At 45.9% G+C, this 15,035-nt stretch overlaps 1 long non-coding RNA gene across 3 annotated transcripts in view; it reads right to left on the bottom strand.

The window, feature by feature from the left end:
- LOC101948442 (uncharacterized) overlaps positions 1 to 15,035 on the bottom strand; it is a 194,897-nt gene that overhangs the window by 12,003 nt on the left and 167,859 nt on the right. For 2 of the 3 annotated variants that reach the window (XR_010590356.1, XR_010590355.1), the window contains 2 exons: positions 591 to 640; positions 90 to 247 (listed from right to left, as the gene is read on the bottom strand). This is a non-coding gene — a long non-coding RNA (uncharacterized LOC101948442). Of the gene's footprint in view, positions 1 to 89; positions 248 to 590; positions 641 to 4,254; positions 4,488 to 15,035 lie in introns of those variants that run through there. The other variant, XR_256918.4, reaches the window with a different exon arrangement.

Here is a 15,035-nt window from a genome sequence, read left to right as displayed (position 1 = left end):
CCCAGAGGCCCCACACCTTACCCTTCTTTACCCATCCGGTGTAAAGAGAGTGTGAGATAACCCCAAAGATGCCAGAGAAGTGAACAAACCTGCTATGATTCTCTGAAGAACTGGGAGAGAGGATGCCTGATTTGCAGGCCACAGGGCCTCCTTTTAATTTCTGGTGAAGATGTAGAAGTTTTTTTGAGGAGAGATGGTGGCCTCCATGGACTCTGGCTGCTTAGCTGAACTTCCAATGTTATGAAACCTTGCAAAGGAATCAGGGCCGGCTCTAACTTTTTTGCTGCCCCAAGCAGCAAAAAAAAAGCGCTGCCCCCCGCCGAGCGCCGCGCCGCCGGAGCCCGCCCCCCCCGCCAGAACACCCCCCCCCCCCCGAGCGCCATGCCCTGCGCCGCCCCCCCCGCTGAGCGCTGCCGGAACCCCCCCCCCAAGCACCGAGCCGCCCCCCCGCCCCAGCGCCGCACCTGCGTCGCCCCCCCGCCGAGCGCCGTGCCTCCGGAGCCTGCCCCCCCCGCCGAGCACCGCGCTGCCGGAGCGCCCCCCGCCCCCCCTGCGGAATGCCGCGCCGCGCTCTCCCCGCCGCCCCTTACCAGGTGCTGCCCCAAGCATGTGCTTGGTTGCCTGGTGCCTGGAGCCGGCCCTGAAAGGAATGGAGATATTCACATTAACAATCACCTAAAACTCCCTAATATGCACACATGACATCCCACTCCCTGGGGAGCCCCAAAACCATGGCTTCTTCTCTGAATTATCCCAATAACATTTTGGGATATGTTGGCAACTGTGAAATGAGTCACTTGAAATTGCTCTACTGAGAGAACAGTCTGCCTTACTGGAGAAGTCACATGGCTTGACTGGAATGAGCCTACAACCATCATCTCACCTCACCTCCTTCACAGCATGTTCTTTTGTGAAAACAGAGGGTCAGTGCCTAAGGATGTAACACTTCATGTCAGAGCAGTTTAATCCTATCAGGTTTTCTCTTCTGGGGCTATGGTTATTGTCTTCTTTTTCAACTCCCATTTAGTTTTACTGAAAACGGATGATCTATTTGATCTTGTGATAGGAACAACAAAGGACCCTTTAAAAGAAGACCAGCCCTAAGGCAGCAGTGGTCGCCTCTTCAGTGAGAATTGTTGAGACCCATACACAAAGAACATAGAAAGCACAAGCAAGGACGGTCCACATTCCTCACCCCTTAGTTGCAGGGGATGAGAGACATGACAGGGGCTCTGACAATCAAATGACAGAAGGGGACACATTCTGAATTTGGCCCATGAAGTTCCCACTTACACTAGACACGTGCCAAGAGCTTCCTTCATTTTTATGCCTGATGCTGCTGGTGAAAACTTTGTTAAAAGTTATTTCTGAATATTTAATAAATATTATTTCAATATTGTGAGTCATTAGAATGAATGGTTTGTGCTATGTGCTGGCACAGTGTGTTCCTCCTTTATGCACATGTGCCAAGTGTGCAGATTAATAGATGTGGCTATGTGAAGGAGGAGGAATGTGCTTCCCATTCTGCTGACAAAATGCTCCTTTGGATGAGAATTTAATTTGGATGAGACATGAAACTGGCTTCCTTTCTGCCCATCACTGATGACTGGATGCCAGTGAAAGACCCCTTACTACTGTTCTAACAAAGCTACAAGCCTATTTATAGAAGCATATATTTTACTCATATTACCAAATGCTTGGAAAAAGAGGAAGTGGAGACAGGGCCGGCTCCAGGCAGCAGCCGACCAAGCGCGTGCTTGGGGCGGCTCCTGGTAAGGGGCGGCCAATCTTGGGGTAGCGGGGGGCGCTCAGGGTTTTTTATTTTGGGGGGGGGGTTGGTTGGGCGGCGCTGGGGGTGGGGTGGGTTGTTTTTGTTTTGGCGGCTGGGGGGGGATTCGGCAGCGGCGCTCCGGGGGAGGGGGGGTGGCGGCGCGGCGGGGCGCTCCGCGGAGGGGTGTGTGTGTGTTCGGCAGCGCGGCTCGGCGGTGGGGGTGTTTGGCGGCGCTCAGTGGGAGGTGTGTGTGGCAGCGGGAGGGTTCGGCAGTGCGGTGCTCCGCGGGGGGGGTGGGGGTGTTCGGCGGTGCTCCGCGGGGGGCTGGGGAGTTCGGCAGCGCTCCGCGGGGGGCTGGGGAGTTCAGCGGCACAGCGCTTTGTGGGGGGCTGCGGGGGTTCGGCGGGACAGCGCTACACGCAGGGGGGTGGTGGCGGCGTGGTGCTGAGGGTGTGTGTTATGGCGGCGCTATGGAGGGCGGCACTCTTTTTTTTGGCTTGGGGCGGCAAAAAAGTTAGAGCCGGCCCTGAGTGGAGAGACCATAAACCTGATTGCTGGTAAAATGCTTTAAATTTCGAAATTTTGCTTTGAAAGAAAAATAATCTTTGTTGTTTATTAAAACCAAACGTGGGCTAACGCACCCCTGAATTTAGGGGATAGCTCTGAATCCAAACCTAGGGATAGTTCTTCTCTATAATGGACCTGAATGAAAACTCTAGATCCAAAAACCCCAAACTTTGGGGGAGTTCAGATTTGGTTCCAAACTTTGAAGTCATCTCTCTTAAAATAAGAGGCACGTAGTGCATTTATTTGGCACAAGGGAAATCAGATTTGGAAAAAATGACAATGGGCAACTCTCTCTGGGTCACCTGTTCTTTTCTTTTGCTTTGTCCTTCAGCTACTGTATGAATTTGTCCTCCAAGCAGTATGTAAACTCTAATAGTCCATGGGTATCATTTACTCTCCCTCCCCCGCACCAGAAACTGGAAGACACTGAAAAATTTTCCCACACTTCAGATCACAATCGTAGTAGTAATGGACAAGTAGGGGCATTAATAGGAATTTTAAGCCTGAAACTGGGGAAGGGGGAAACAGTGTCAGGCCCCCTAGTTCTTTAGCATGTAGTGAGGGAAGAGGCTATTTAAAGTCAATTCCATGATCAAGGAGTTAAGGTTTTCACAACCTAATATGCAGTTTCCTACTATGAAAGCCCTACCACATGCTGGCTTCTTCTACTGCCCTCATTTACAATGCTCCAGTTTTTGCTCACATTTTGTGCATTTAAATATTCAGATTTGCAGAAGTGATAGTTTGTGCAAGCAAAGCAGAATTTGGAGGCACACAAGAATTTGGGTGACCAAAACCAAGAGGAAACTCAGAGTTCCATATGAAAAATGTGACCCATACTGTTAAATGCAGTTGAGCTGTGAATGGTCATTATTGTAGGTATATAGCATGTTAGCACTCATGTAGCAGTCCACTTCCAGCAGCTCCCATTGGCCCGGAGCAGCGAACCGTGGCCACTGGGAGCTGCGATACGCCAAACCTGTGGACGTGGCAGGTACACAAACCAGCGCGGCCCGCCAGGGGCTTTCCCTGCACAAGCGGTGGAACAAATTTGGGAACCACTGGTCTAGTGACTCATCTTTGACAGTCAGTAGTGTTTCAGGGGCATACTAGTAACAGACAGTATTTTAATAATGCCCTATGTGACCTCTCCATTAGGGACAAACAGAATACCAAGGAGCTTGCAGAAATCACTAACACAAATTTAAAATCTGAACTTTGTTAGTCCGTGTTAGCAAGTGCAGCATACTTCTAACAGATGGTTTCTCTGAGAGTTGTTTTTTTGGAAAAATGGGTTACACTAACCCAATCAATTTGTTTCTGTTGCAGTTGCTCATGCCTGCGCCCCCCCTCACTCCTCCGGCCAGCAGCCGCCTTTGGAAAGGCGCCGCTTTTGGCAAATTTGCTGAGGGGAAGCGGCTGCTTCCCCTGCACCCCGCTAGCTATGCTACTGTCCCTGTCACACTCCACCCCACTCCCCCCATTCGAAAAGCACATTGCAGCTACTTGCATGCTGGGATAGCTACCACAATGCACTGCTCTCTATGGCCGTTGCAAGAGCTGCTAATGTGGCCACGCCAGTGCGCTGTCTGTGTGGACAGACTACAGCACTTTCCCTAGTGTGCTCTACGAAGGCTGGTTTAACTCAAAGCGCTCTACATATGCAAGTGTAGCCATGCCCTCTGAAATGTTCGTAGCTCTGAATAAAACATTATAGTTGTTCTTTCAAAAGTTTACAACTGAATCTTGACTTAATACAGCATTGAAACTTCACTATGTAGAAGAAAAATGCTGCTTTTAACCATCTTAATTTAAATGAAACAAGAACAGAAAGTTTCCTTACCTTGTCCAACCTTTTTTTTTAAACTTTCCCTTTTTTTTTTAGTAGTTTATGTTGAACACAGTAATGTACTGTATTTTGCCTTTTTTTTTTTTGATCTCCGTTGTTGCCTGCTTGTGTACTTCCGGTTCCAGTTGTGAGGTGTGTGGTTCACCAGTCAGTTCGTAATTCTGATGTTCGTAACTCTGAGGTTCCACTGTATACGATATGCCTGTCATTTCAGCGGGTTTGATAATATTATTGTAAGGGCAGGAAAAACCATCAAAAGTAATGTCCTAAAACATTACCAGGCTTCTCAAGGGTTTGAGCCTGAAATAAGAAAAAAAAAATTGGTTTTGTTTTGTTTTAAGAAATTACTGTCTTGCCTTTAAAAAATAAAATAAAATAAAAGGTTAACAAGGTTGTGTAGAGGTGACCATTAAAATGATAATAAATGGTTATGTCCTGACACCAAAAGAGGCTAGCATGTGATGTGCCTTTTACTTCAGTATGGGGCACGTCACAGATACTAGAAAATAGCTACACTCCCTGCTCTTTCCCCCCCTAAACACTGGGTCTATTCCTAGTTTTTGTAGCATAAAGGAACTGTTATCTTTTTGCCAGGCAACTAACAACAAAAGTTCTGAAGTAGAAGCAAAACACAAAGGGCTAATATTCCTGAAGGAGAAATACGTTAATGTCTTAGTCATCATTCATTATTATATTTTTAAATTACTCTGCTGGTTGCAATAGTGGCTGAAGATACTGTATATAAAACCAGCTCAGGTGTTACTAGTTGCAGAGAAATTACCATATTCCCTATTTGTACCAGAAAAGATGCCAGTGACAATTTCAATAAGAATAGTAGGCTCAGTGGAAAATTTGTACACTAGAGCAGCAAATCTTTAAATCTTTTTCCACAACATGGAATTTATGATTCTCGTGTTTATTGTCAGTTCAACTTGGTATTAGAAAAGAATGAGAGCATCCTACTGTGTAATGGATAAAATTCAGATAAATGTGACAAATATTCTTGTGCATACAGTATGTTCCTTCATGGTTTATCAGTGTTTAAAAAGGTACTTACTTTTAAAAATTGTTTTAAAGAAATTTTAAAGACAAAAGTAAAAGAGGTAGGGAATCTTTCCAGGTTACTGAAAGATCAAATATGAAAATGGCCTAGGTGGGGAGTAAGTGGAATTCAAAGATGATAGCTGAGATTCTGCGCTCCAGTCTTTCATTCAAGTGAATAAAGGTGATGAAGAATTAGTTTTACAAAAATAAAGATACCACACAACCAGCTGCAAAAATCTTTCACCTACTACAAGACAGGCCAAACAAAGAAAGTAACAGAACGCCACTAGCCGTCATCTACAGCCCCCAACTAAAACCTCTCCAGTGCATCAAGAATCTACAACCTATCCTGAAGGATGATCCCTCACTTTCACAGACCATGGGAGACAGGCCAGTCCTCGCTTACAGACAGCCCCACATCCTGAAGCCAATGCTCACCAGCAAGTCCCTAAGGTGCCACAAGGACTCCTTGTTGTTTTTGTTGATACAGACTAACAAGGCTACCACTCTGAAACCTGTTACCTGTGTCAGTGACTCTTCCACTGATTGGACCAAATTCTGCTACCAGATTTGTGTGTGAGGCTATCGATGTCAGTGGGAGACGGACATATGTATCCTAGGGCAGAATTTGGCCCGCTGACTTTAATGGGCCAATTCAGCAACAGAAACACAATCACAATTTGAAACTGGTTCTTGTTTCTTATACCAAGACACAGAGAAGGAAATTGCCAAATGAAAAAGGTACTCAAGGACAATTAATTCTTTTTACTTCTCATTTCCGAGCTAAGGCTCTCGTTGAAGGAAAACACAAGCATTGAAAAAGATAAAGGAAATACCCTTAGGAGCAATACTTCTGTACATCTGCACCCAATACCTGTGCACACCTGTACATAATCCTTGCGTACACATCTACACTCACTACCTGCCTACAAAAGTACAAAATACACATAACCACAGCCTGAATTTGACAACTTTCCAGACACTATACAAGATGTTATGACACGCCAGGCTACGAAAGGAGCAGAGGTGCCTGGAGTGTGCTGGGATGGGAAGCGTTGTTGAGAGTTGGGGTGTGAAGCAGAACCCTTTCTGTACTTACAGTCAGTAATGGGAGTGTTGTGGTGGGACGGGAATGTCAGTTTGTGGTTTTTTGACCTTCTGAGCGGTGCTGGTATTCATTTTATTCATACAGCACCCAGAACGCTGGTTAGATGCTTTATAAATATTCATTTTTAAAGGTTCTGCAAACCCAAGAATCCCTGGTCTCTAGGGCACAGTGCAGCTGAATTCTATAACAAATTGTAAGCTTTGCAGCAGTATGAGATGCAGCAAGAAACACTGTGAAAATCAGGGTTATTTAAAACTAAATGATTGATTGACACAGCTTGATCAGCTGTGTCAATATTTAATTTAATAAAAGCCTCTGTGACTGATTGCTGTCATATTTCCAGGTTGCTGCAGAAACTAGTATTGATTTCCATCCCTCCTCCTCCTGGCTTCTAGGAGGATGTTGGGGGAATGGGCTTTAACTCCTGACTGCTGGGAAGGAGGGAAGAAGACAGGACACTGATCTGGAATAACTTAGTAGGAAGACAGCAATGGATGGGGTGGGGTAGGAGATCTGACACAAGGCAGCTGTGGAGGGTTTTAGAGGGAGTGTACGCTGCTTGGAGATATTCACTCGCTCAGGGTTATGTGGTGTCCTGACCTGAGGGCAGTAGCTGTGGAATGCAGCTGCTCTCCTTTCACTCCCTTCCATCCCTAGGCCCATCCTCAAATTTCTGCACAATCTACACAACTCATACAGAGGGTCTTCCATCGGATCCTAGGGACGGAGGAACAAACAGGGCTGTGGAGCCAGCACGCCAACGTGTTCTATCAGCTTTAGCTGCCCTCCAGTAGTAGCACTAGGGGATGATACTCTTGTTGTTTCATAAAACACTCAATAGTCTTGACCTTTTTACTGATTTTAAGTGCTGTGGCTGCTTAAGTTCAAGGCATTTCCTTCATCAGGCTTTAGCTACAAAGCTTCTTGAAGTCAAGTTAAAATGCATTTAACTTAGTACAGTACTTATCTTGTGGTCTCACTCTAGCCATACCTCTAATTATATCATAGGCTAAGTCATTTGCTTGCTACTGCCTTAAAATTAGGCTTTTCAATCTATGAAAAGGTCTTTTCTTGCATATTTGGGAAGCAGAACAATTTTCTCTGCATCTTAGTCAGTCCTTTTCAATTCTGTCAAATATTTATCATCCTGAATGCCCTCAGATAAAAAAACAACAACATCAAATAGCCAGTGAAGACTTTTGGTGTTTGTTTCATTATATAAATAAAACAGGACAAAGAAACATTATTCAAGACACCAGGCTGTATCATGCAGATCCATTTACAAAATAAGGTAAATGGCGCTGATAAACCAAAGTTTCACCTTATCTTGATATTATTCTTAAGGAAAGAATTTGCACAGCACTCTTAGCAGACTTGTACACAGTAGCAGAGTTGGTATGAAAAGCTACTGCTATTATTAGATATATACATACCTAACTCACACAAAGTTATGTTAAAAAAATGTTGTATTCAAGCACTCAAAAGTGAAGAAATGTCAGAATGAAGGCTCCTTAATGTAGGCCCTTTGTGTATAAGCACTGTGAGGCACTTTTTAATTACGTGACCACATACTATTTTTTCCCTGCCTCGTTCAGTGAACAGGATTGATAGTACTCAGTGAATGAACAGCTATTCAGTATTTTGTTTTAGCCTCATTGGTCAATGTGTGGCCCCAGGCCTTATTTACCTCACACTATTCAAACCCTGCTCTGAAGACAATCATTAAATTTTCTCATGGGCTTTTCTATGGCACTCATCACTATAGTATCTGAGTGCTTCACAAATATTTAATTTATCTTCACAAAACCCCTATGAGGTGAGGGGATGGTATTATCTCCACTTTATAGATAGGTAGCTGAGGAGGCAGAGAGATTAAGGCCAAGAGTATCCATTAATTTTGGGTGCTTGATTTGAGACACCGAGGACCTTATTTTTCAGAATATTTAGCTTTATACATTCAAGTACAGCTCTCATTGATTTCAGCTGGAGACGTGAGTACTCGGCACTTCTGCAAATCAGACTCCATAGTCTCAAATTGGGAATCCAGAAAATGAGGAACACACAATTAGTGGCCACCTCTGAAAAGTTTGGTTTAAGTGACCTGCCCAGCATCACATAGGAACTCTGTGGCAAAAGCAGACATAGAATCCAATTCGCCAGGACAGGATTCAACTGCCTTAACAATGAGACTCTCCTTTCTCTTCCTGCAATCCCCTGCCTCATTTGCTACACATCATCCAACCTCTATGATACATGAGGCATATATTCTGGGAAGAGGATCACATGGGATATGTAGTATTAATGGCACAGTGCTTAACCTGGATGTAAACACACCTAAAATATTGCAGTATTGGTTCCATAATTTAGGAAGAACAGAAAAAAATACAAATTGTAACAAGAAACAGTGGTTACAATGGGCCCAATCTGAGACCCCAAAAACTAAACAACCCATTTGAGGTATTCAAAATATGGTAGTGAACCTTGGATGATTTATGTTTTTACAAAATAATCATGACTAAGGCTGCGAGTTTGTCATGGAGGTCACAGATGTCATGGATTCCGTGACTTTCCGTGGCTTCCATGACTTCTTCAGCAGCCGGTGCGGCTGGCCTGGGGACAGCTCAGGCAGCCCCTGCACTAGTCTCACCAGCTGCTGCTGGGACAGTCTTGGGCCACCGTGCCCCCCGCCCCCAGCAGCAGCAGGAGTTTAAGTGTGGGAGGGGGTAGGGGGTTGGGGAGCATGGGATGGGGTGAGGCGGGCTCTGGGCGGTGCTTACCTCGTGGGGCTCCCTGGAAGCGGCAACATGCCCCTCGCTCAGCTCTGCGTGCTGCCTCTGCCTGCAGGCACCATCTCTGCAGCTCCCATTGGCCACAGTTCCCGGCCAATGGGAGCTGCGAAACCAGCACTTGGGCAGAGCTGCCTGGCTACACCTTGGCCTAGGAGCTGAGCGAGGGGGATGTCCCCACTTCCGGGGAGGCACGGAGCCAGGTAGGGAGCCTGCCGGCCCTGCCACCCTCTCCCCCCAAGCACCAGAGGGGGATCCTGGGCCATGCGCTGCCACCCTCGCCCCCCACAGCACCGGCGGGGGTCCTGGGCTGCCCCTAATACCCGTGGCACCCCTGGGCCAGCCACACCCCCCCCAAGATTTAATCAGGGGTATATAGTAGTAGTCGTGGACAGGTCACAGCTCCATGGACAGGTCCATGACTTTTACTAAAAATACCCATGACTAAAATGTAGCCTTAATCATGACAAATTTGTTGTTTTGCATGAATCTGACATTAAACCAGATGAAACTCAGACCAAGTTTTGCTTTAAGCTTTGAGTTCATTTGAACCTGTGCCTTAAAGCACAAATCAAGAATTGTGAAACCGCACAGATCAAAACTGAAGAAAACATTTGCACAGGCCCATGCAAAGTGAAACCACTTTGTTTCACACCTCTATAATGGGTTACAGAGCACCAGAACTTAATTTATTTAAAACCCAGCGAGTTTCTTTGTTCATATACTGTAGGATGAACCTGGGTTGTGACACACAGACAGACGCAAAATAACAAAAATTTAGGACAATATTCAGACCTGGAGTAAGTAGCTACAACTTCATTAACATCAGTGGGGTTCCACTGGCTTACTCCAGGTCTGAATTTTGGCTCATAATGCACAACTGAACCAGATCACATTGCTCTTCATTTCTGCAACCAAGCAAGAGCACATCAAGGCTCTCAAACCACATTCTTGCAATGTGTCCTGCATGAACCATGTTGTACATCCCACCAATTTCTGATTCACTAAACTAAGCATGAAAAGATTCTGGGCTGTAGGGCACTGATAAAGAGAAATTAGTGCTCTCGACCCAGATTAATGAAAACAGCCTACCTTTTATATGAGGAAAAACAAACAAAACCAATTAAATATGATTTCATTTTCCTCCACTAACCAGTTCTCAGTCTTCTTAGGAGGGCAAAGCCATGTCTTGAAATCAGGATCTCTAACATCACACAATCTGATGCAACATTCAATAGTTATTTTACTCTGATCATTCATCACTGTCATTGGGGGCAATATGTTAGTTGCCAACAGCTTTGTGTGAGAATCAATATGTTAACATACCATGAGCCATTCTGTGGTCCCGCCGTACATAAATGCATATCAACAAAAAAAAAGTGATATACTATAAAATCTACTGCCGTATTTTATATATTTTATATTACCCTCTATGGCAAGTCACACCAGGATTAAGATTTACAGACATAGGCTGGACAATTTTCTCCATATGTCACATTCCAGTCTCTTAGATAAAAGGACATTTAGAATATTCTGACCCCACGCTTGTAAGATGTACATATAATGTAGCATGAATAAACATGACAGGGGGCTTCTTTTTCTACCCATTTAACTTACTAAGGATATTTTTGTACGGTTCTTATGTCCAAAATGACAGGACTTGCATTAATGACATTACAGCCAATCTTATTGCTCAATCTAGCCCTTATCTGCCCCCCCCCTTTTGTTTAAACAGGCACCGGGCCTGATTCTTATTTACACTGCGGCCCCTTAACACCACTCTGGTAGTGTAAAGGTAAGTGTCATTTATGCCCAGTTTGAAGCCCCTCTGCACTGCAGGGGACCTTAGTGTAAGGGTAGGTTTATACTTACCTCCTGGGTCCAGCGGTAAGCAATCGATCTTCTGGGATCAATTTATCGTGTCTTGTCTAGACGTGATAAATTGGTCCCGGATTGATCCCAGAAGTGCTCGCCGTCGACACCGGTACTCCTGCTCGGCGAGAGGAGTACGCGGCATCGACGGAGGAGCCTGCCTGCCGCGTCTGGACCCGCGGTAAGTTCAAACTAAGTACTTCGACTTCAGCTACGTTATTAACGTAGCTGAAGTTGCGTATCTTAGTTCGAAGTGGGGGGTTAGTATGGACCAGGCCCAAATGAAAATCAGGTTCAACATGAAACCACTTGTTCATAAAAGCAAAGTACACTATGTAACTCTTCATTTTTATAAGTAACAAAGCTTCAGTTTCTCCATAGCATTGCACTGGATATTACTCTGATGACCACCAATATTTTTCTGAGAAACTTTGTGCTCATAAAAGGGGCCAGGCCTGACAGCCCCGGAGCGTGAAGTTCTCTGTCCTACTACTGATTCATCAAAGTGCCTTAACCCCCATCCAGAGGGACAAACTCTAAGGGCCAGAAGACAGTTCAATCTCCTAGTCCATTTAGGAACTGATCCAAAGTCCACTGAAATGAACAGAAAGACTCCCATTGCTTTCAGTGGGCTTTGGATCAGGCACTTAATCCTTTGCCTCTACGCTGAGCCTGCCAATAAGATTGCCAGTTATTACTAATTACATAGCACCTAGTCATGGACCCGGACCTCCTTGTGCTAGGCGCATACAAACACAGAAGAAAAATATGGTCCCTGCCCCAGAGAACTTACAATCTAAGTATAAGACAAGACACAACAGCTGGATACGGAGAGACCAATGGAGGAGAATGATTGTGTATATTATGTGGGTGCTTGTTGAGTAAGAATTGAACTGAGACCACCATCATCATCTCACATAGGCCACCAAAAAGCCATCACATGGTCGTCCCTTTCTGTCCTTTCCAACCTGGGCTGGAGTTCCCCAATAACCTAGAGTTGAAACCAGGGTGACCAGACAGCAAGTGTGAAAAATCGGGACGGGGTGGGGGGTAATAGGAGACTATATAAGAAAAAGACCCAAAAATCAGGACTGTCCCTATAAAATCGGGACATCTGGTCACCCTAGTTGAAACAGGCTATATTCCATTACCAGTTCCTAAGCAGTCTAGTCCCCCAGAACAGATATCAATAGAAGCTAGTTTCTGATTTACACTCACAGGTTTATTTGTTTTTAAAATCTTACACAAATGGATCTTTAATAAACTAGAGATGCACAGTCTCTTGATTTCAACTACATTTCTATTCTGCAGCTGCTGCCCTATGGTACCCCAAAATGTATGCAGAGAGGGGCCGGGTCATACCAATTTACTTAAAGAATAAGAAGTGACAGACCATATTGTAATGCTGATTAACATTATCTCTCAGGTGCCTAATAAGGTACAAGATGAAGTTAATTATTCCCAATACATCCAAGAAGTATCTTTAGTCCACTTCACTCCATGGCCTGGTTATAACACCAAATGATTTTACTAAAAGCAACAACTGCAATATTGAAAAGATGTATGAAACAGCTATACACAAAAGTAATATAAACCATCACAATAAATTAGAATCTAAAACACAAATACATATAAGCCAGATCCTATGAATGTGTCCATGTGTGTCCAAAAAAATGGATGCCTGGCAACCCTACTCAGACCTCTGGTTGAGAACTGCTGCCTTATATTAAACCGATGCAACTCCTCTCTTTCCTTCTCCCTGTGCATGCCCACTGCTCCATATCTGTACTCTAATAACAAATAGCTTATTTTTCAATTGCTCTTCACTTGCAACACTGATCGCAGCTTTGCGTTTGATTAAATAAAGTCAAGGAAAGTTTGGCCTGTGTCAGGGCTGCAGGACCGGGCCCTTAACTGAAAGCTCTGATACCCTCCTGAGTAAAGTCTACTCCTCTTCAAGCGTTTTGAGCTCTGCTACTAAGGAGACTGGTCAGAAACCCTCATGAAGTGATCTGCAGTACACCTACTCTGTGGGATGCTGAGTGTGACTGTTCATGTACCCAGAACCATAATGCTCAGTCAGTGGAGTGCCTGTAATAAACCTGCTAGTGTGTCTGTATATCACTGCCCTCTACTGGATAGAAAGGCAGACCAGCTCAACTGTTTGATTATGACTGAACTGCACAGAAAATAAAAGCCCTAATACCGTTCTGTCCACTCCAATACAGATTCCTCTCTAGCATAGAGACCTGTGTTTGGCAGAAAAAGTTTGTGAGTTCTTTCCTTGTTGCTGCATGTGTGTGGTTATGGTGATGTCTGTAGATATGCTGTCATGGAGTCATGCCTGATGGCAGCATTTAACCATGTGAGAAATCCAAGCTTTTTTAGATTTTAGATTTTGCAAACCCTGAGTTAGCCTGACTATGGGAGAGTACCAGTATGTGTTACCCTGACTAGTGTGTACAACCACCCTCTCCTGGAGAGAACATCTAGTCAGCTACTGTTCAGCTCAGTGTAGGAGAAGGACTGTACAGAGAGATTTGTGGGCAATACGGAGAGAACATTCATTTGTAGCAGGTTAGCACAATCCAATAGTTACAATGGCAAAGTGCACCATCTACTGAAGTAAGGAGTGGGGTGGAAGGTTCAGATTAAGAGAGAACAAGTTGAAGATCTGGAAGGATATTACAAGATCTGAAAGGATATTAAATTGTAGAGCAAATAGTTTGGAAATCTGGAAGAAGGATGGATATACTCAGGTCCCCTAGAACAGCTAGCCTGGGCACGACCACAACCTCCATACAGAGCATCTGTCCTCCAAATATTAAACTAGGGTTACCATATTTTGAGTGTCCAAAAGGAGGACACTCCACGGGGCCCCGGCCCCGCCCCCCGCCCCAACTCCGCCCCTTCCCCAAAGTCCCCGCCCCAACTCCGCCCCCTCCCCTGCTTCCCGCGAACATTTGATTCGAGGGAAGCCTGAAGCAGGTAAGGGGGGGGTGGGGGGAGGAGGCGCAGCCCAGTCTGGCCTCCCCGGCGTCTCCAGCCTGGGTCGGCTCGGGCCCTGGGGTGCTGGCCCCAGGCCCGGCCCCCGGCCGAGCACCCCCGGCCCGCCCAGCACTGCTGGTCCCCGGCTCCCGGGCCCCCGGCCGAGCACCCCCGGCCCGCCCAGCATTGCCGGTCCCCGGCCCGACCCCCGGCTCAGCACCCCTGGCCCCGGCTCGGCACCGCTGGCCCGGCCCCCCCGGCTCGGCCCCGCCGGCCCGGCCCCCGGCCCGGCACCGCCGGCTCGGCCCCGCCAGCCCGGCCCCCGGCTCAGCACCGCCGGCCCGGCCCCCGGCTCGGCACCGCACCGCCGGCCCAGCCCCCGGCTCGGCACCGCCGACCGCCGGCCTGGCCCCGCATGTCCCGATTTTCCCGGACATGTCCGGCTTTTTGGGATTTCCCCCCGAACGGGGATTTGGAGCCCAAAAAGCCGGACATGTCTGGGAAAATCCGGACGTATGGTAACCCTAATTAAACTAGCATAAAGACTGAGCAAGCTATTAGATTAAACCTTGCTTGAAACCTAGACAAAAATACAAGCAAGTAGTGCCTTCCTCCACATCTGGTTTGCCAAGTGCGTACACTCACTCCTCTTAGACAAGGATCATGCGCCATACAGAACACTCATCACCTTACAGTGAATGATCCGCTCTGTTGCAATCCGAGGTATTGTTATCAAGTATCTGCAAGGTCATGATTCACACTCTAAATGTAGAAAGATTCCAGGTGCAGTGACACATGCTGTACTAGATTTATGTGCACAACTGCCATTGATAGCTGTGAGAGATGCACATAGCCAAAATTGGTGTATGGCTCTTAGAGCTTTTAATTTCACTCATATACATCACTTTAAACTCTCTTGTGTCTATGTGTTTTAGTATGTGTTTTCACTCTATTAACAAGTTTCTGTCTGATTACTATGTATCTCAGGAATTTAAAAATCAGTAAGACAAAACAATGGTCACAATATATTCATGGCAATTGCTGTTTGAT

Source organism: Chrysemys picta, chromosome 9 (assembly GCF_011386835.1).
Source record: "Chrysemys picta bellii isolate R12L10 chromosome 9, ASM1138683v2, whole genome shotgun sequence".
Classification (NCBI taxonomy): domain Eukaryota; kingdom Metazoa; phylum Chordata; order Testudines; family Emydidae; genus Chrysemys; species Chrysemys picta.
This window is presented reverse-complemented; position numbering and strand designations above follow the sequence as displayed.